We start from the raw sequence: 5,502 nt of genomic DNA on the forward strand, positions 1-5,502 counted from the left end.
TGTAAAACAATGCAGAGAAAAAAGACTTTAAACATATTTCTGATTTGTTTTTTAAAAGAATCATTTCTCATTTTACTTATCAATCCCAGTTCCCACACCCTCCTCTCCTCCCACTCCTTCTATCTCCCCACAAGCCTACCACCCATCCACTCCTCAGAGAGGGTAAGGTTTCCCATGGGGAGTCAACAAAGTCTAGTACATTACTTAGGGGCAGAACCAAGTCCCCCCACCTATATTAAGGTTGAGCAAGGTTTCTTTCCAAAGTGAATGGTTTCAAAAAAGCCAGTTCATGCACTAGGGATAAATTCTGGTCCTACTGCCAGTGGCCCCACAGTCTGCCATAGTCATACAACTGTCACCACTTTCAGAGGGCCTAGTTTGGTCATATGTTTGTTTCTCTGCTTTCAGTCCAGAGTCAGTGAGCTCAAATTCATTCAGGTAAGCTGTTTCTGTGGGTATCGCCATCATTGTGTTGATGCCTTTGCTCATATAATCTCTCCTCCCTCTCTTTCTTTGACTGGACTTTTAGAGCTCGGCCCAGAAAGAGCACATACTTTTGAAAATTAAAATATCTTTCTTTACTGTGATAGAGGGTAAAATGCACAAACAAAATGCTGTTTCTTAATATAAAGAGCACCATTGTAGTTTGTGAAAATGACGATAATATACCTTCTTCAATGATCTCCCATCTTTCACACAACTCCATTCTCCCAATTGGTTGTTGCATTTCGTGTATTTTATTTCTTAGGAATTAAAGCAAATTCAGTATATTTCATGGTGAGAAATTTTGTCACTATTTCCCTTTGTATCATGAGGCAGTATAGATAAAAAACGGGACAGTTTTGTGGCTGTGTTTGTAAGGCATGAATGGAAGCTGTGCACAGTGTTTGTGACTGGTTTTCAATGTCTTCTTGAGTTTTTTTATCTACTCCATACAGAAACAATAATTCTTGATCTTAACAAGATACAAAATACAAATTCATGACCACAGCCTGTAACTGGGATGGTAGCATTTCTTCTAGTCCACTCACTGGACTCATTTTTGGTAATAATTAATAATAATCAATAAAAGAATATTAAAACTCACAACCATAAGATCATATTTGCATTCAGAACTCACACATACTTACAACTGGCACAATTAATTAACTCTTGGATGTAACTTTAGTATAATTGGATTCTTAACAACAGGATGGTTGCCATTTCTAGGAACAGTGCAAGAGTGGACCTGACATCACAGACGGTTCTCTTCACTGACACTGAACTTACAGGCTGAGATCAAGTCACATTTAGTGCTGCCCATCATGGTCTCAAAAAGGTTTTTAAAAGACCGACATCTACAAGAAATCAAACAGAACAATACAGCACCTGGCATGATTTTAAAAGTCAATATTAATTAGGAAATTAATTAAGTGGTTAAGAAAATTGGCTGTTCTTGCAGAGGGCTTGAGTTTGGTTCCCAGCACCCATGTAGAAGATCGCAACCATGAAATTCCAGTTCCAGGGATCTGAAGTCCTCTTCTGACCTCCTCAGTCACTGCACACACATGGCACATAGGCATACAGATATTCAAAGCATTCACATACATAAAAAATAAAGAATAAAAGAGAAGAAATTATGTTACTATAAATCAAACAAACGAAACAACAAAGTTCTACTTACTATTTTCTATCTAAAGTGATGGTCTCCTTCAATAGTCAACTTGGCACAACTTAGACCCACCTGGGAAGGCTGTCTTAGTGAGGAATTGTGCATATTAGGTTGGCTAGTGGGAACACCTGTGAAAGATTTTCTTGGGTTAACTGAGATTGGAAAAAGCACCCTGCATATTGGCAACAACATTTATGGTCTGGATCCTACAATGACTGTAAGGGAAAGTGAGCTGTGTACTAGCATGCAATCATTAATATATTACTCTGCCTTTAAAAAAATTAGATGTATTTACTTAGCTTAAATGTGTCTGGTTGTTTTGCCTACATGTATATCTATGCCTAGTACCTTTGGGGCCAGAAAGGGGGTTGGATGCCCAGAAACTAGAGATACAGATGATTATGAGCCACAATATGGTTGCCAAGAATGGAACCTGGGTTCTCTGGAGGAACAAGTGAAATTAACCACTGAGCTGTCTCTCCAGCCCACACCTTGTCTTCATGGATGCATGTGGCGAGCTGTTTCAAGTCCCTGATGCTTTGATTCTGCACCATGATAGGCTTTAACCTGGATCTGTGACTCAAATGAATTCTCCCTGCCTTGAATTACCTCTGTCTTGACATTTAACACAATGATGGAAATAAAACTAAGACACTGAGTGAGCACAGTTCTTTTTGTGGTGGAAGGCACCACAAATTTACCAGTATTATCAAATGAAAATCACCAAAAGACATACAGGTAAACCTCAGGAGTTGGGAAATTTTTTTTACATGCTAGAAGGCAGGAAAACAAAGCTTGATGTGGACACTAGGCTGTGCTGCAAAATCTTTTAACTACTAGTACAAAGAGAAATATTTTCATGGGGAAGATTTAAATTTATTATATTAGATTAGATTACACAAGGACATTTTAACACAAGTATAAACTGTAATAAAGCATATTCTCCCTCCCCACATCACTACCCTCTCGATTTCTGCCCTTCCCCTCTGCCATGTAGCCCCTTAGGTCCTGAGAGTTTATAATGTAATGCATTGCAAGCAAAGCGTTCTGGTATTAGACACAAATCCTATATTGATTCTGCCAAACCAGTAAATTATTAGAACATAAATGCTATGTACTCCCAAAATATTGCAAACTTTAGAAAACCTCCAGGTGTATAACCCAGAGCTTTAAAGGTACATGACAATCAGGTCAGTAATTGGCTACTGCTTTTCACACAGCCATGGTTATATTAAGGAGACAGAGATCAAAGGGAAGCCACCACTAGACATGTAATGCATGGGCTAGAAAACCCAGAAGAGGACTGAAGAGAAGGGAGCTATTAATTGGAGACCTTGGGCATCTGGTGTCGGATGATAGGCAGCCTGAACTGGGGCATGGGGAATAGCAGGAACAAAGTGCACCCTTGCCAGGATCTGGAAGAGGTCAGCAAGAGGTTACCTGGCTGCAAGGCCTATGTTGCCCAGCTGGCAGCTGGCAGATTTACCACGGTTCTCTGGGCAGCAATCCAAGACCAAAACAAACAAGCACTGAATAAGCCGAGAACCCATCTTCCGTACAGAGATCAACACAGAGACGAGGAGTTAGTGATGATTTTCAGAGAGCTTGTTGCCATGTCCAGAGAAGGAGTGGCTGGAAGACCTGTGATTAACAACACAAGCTTCCAAAGATTCGAAGATGCTTCCCCAGATGGGATCAGTGCTTCCTGGGTACCTTTCCAGGCTTACCTCCCTGCTTCCAGGCATTCTGGGCACACATTCATTTCTGTGTTAGTGTTTGTTGTACCTTCAGTGTCCCTTGCTAGACATCCCGATGTCACTGAGACTGCTCCACATCCTCCTCAGAGTCAAATACTGTTTCATTCCCTTACTAATACGCAAGCATAAGGGTTATATCCAGTAGTGTTCTGGACTATAATTAAACTAGGATTCCTTAGCTGAGCCTGTGATTGCAGGGCTGAACAGGAGGCAGAGACAGGACAGGAGAAGTCCAAAGCCTACCTGGTCTGTAGAGTCTACAGTCAGCCTGGGTGACTTAGAAAGAACCTGTTTGTACTAGTTTCTCATTAGACGCTGTGATAAAGTACTCTCTGAGACAATGGGGATGTTCTTTCGGGAATTCACCAAGGCCAGCTGGCCTGAGTCTGAAAAAGCATGGGATAAAACCCGACTTGCTGAACATAGCAGACAATGAGGACTACAGAGAACTCAAGAACAAGGGCAAGGGGTTTTTGATCCTACTGCACGTGCTGCCTTTGTGGGGGGCCTGGGCAGTTTGGATGCTCAACTTACTAAACCTGGATAGAGGTGGGCAGTCCTTAGACTTCCCACAGGTCAGAGAACCCTGATGGCTCTTCAAGCTGATGAGGCAGAGGGACTTGATCGGGGGAGGGGGAGGGAAATGGGAGGCGGTGGCAGGGAGGAGGCAAAATCCTCAATAAATAAATAAATTTAAAAAATAAAAAAAAAGAAAGCAGTTTAAGAGAGATTTATTTTGCTTGCCAGTGCCAGGCTATATCCTCTCATAGTAGAGGATGCTGACAGGGTCGTTAGGCAGCTTTCTGTATTGCTTCCAGTTGTGAAGAAGAGAGACATGGAAGCCGCCTGCTGGGTCACCTTAAACCTTTCAGTTTTCACAGGACTTGGCCATGGAAGTGGTGTTGTTCATATACCCTATTCTTCTTATCTCAATTTACCCGATCAAGAAACTACCCCATGGTTATGCCCAGAGAGAACTTGAATCTAGAGAGTTCCACACAGGCATGCCCTGAGTCTCCTTTTCTAAGGCTCTAAGCCTTGTCTAGCAGATGATGCAAACCATCGTGCGCCTCCAGTAAAAGGTGAGAAGAAATGCAGCAGGGCCTGATCAATGGTTCAGTGGTCTTAACTGTTAGCTTCACAGTCTGGTAACTTGAGTTTGATCCCCAGATCCCATTACAAATGGGAGAACTGACTCTCCAAAGTTGACTTCTGACTTCTGCTGGTACACTTTGGTGCATTTGTGTCCACATTCAAGTGGGAAAGCTGTTTACGTGGCACACGAACACATCTATCCATATTCTGTGATTGTTTAGTGCATCAGCTCTTATACCGTTATGGCTACCCTGGTGGTTCTCAGCGCTAAGGAGTATCCCATCGGCTCCACATGTGTCGGGTAAAGGTTTGACCCCTGGGTTAGATCTCTTGCCCTAGTGTTTGTGTTTTGACTGTAAATTTTTAAATCATTTCTTAAACATCTCCTATCTATCCAAGAACTCCAAAAGAAAATGAAAATTTTCACAAAAAAATAGTTTCAAAGGAGTTTTCATTGCAAGCCATATGTTGTTTTGAAAACTACATTGAAATTTTGTGAAAAACAATGAAGCACATATGTGTGCTTATCACTTAGTGGTTCAGACTCACACAGCTTTAACTGAGTCCAACAAGCCAACTTAGCACAGTCCAGAATTCACTGGATATAAAATTTTGCATTTTATATTCTAAAATCTTTGATTACATTAATATATACACACATGTGTGTATTCATATAATATACATATACACATATATGTACATATACATGCATACACACATATACAGAAATATATATGTACATATATAAGCATAGATGTATTTATATCAAATATTGCATTCTGAAAGGCATTATAAATGGAAATTGATTTTTTTGGCATTTCTTTTTTTTGTTGTTTTTTTTTTATTGAGGAAAAAAAATTTCTGCCTCCTCCCAGCCTCCCACTCCTCCTGCCCTCCCCCCACTCCTCTCCCCCTCCCTCTCAAGTCTGAAGAGCAGTCAGGGTTCCCTGCCCTGTGGAAAGTCCAAAGTCCTACCCCCTCCATCCTGGTCTAGGAAGG

This window comes from Microtus ochrogaster, chromosome 2, assembly GCF_000317375.1.
Source record: "Microtus ochrogaster isolate Prairie Vole_2 chromosome 2, MicOch1.0, whole genome shotgun sequence".
Taxonomy (NCBI): domain Eukaryota; kingdom Metazoa; phylum Chordata; class Mammalia; order Rodentia; family Cricetidae; genus Microtus; species Microtus ochrogaster.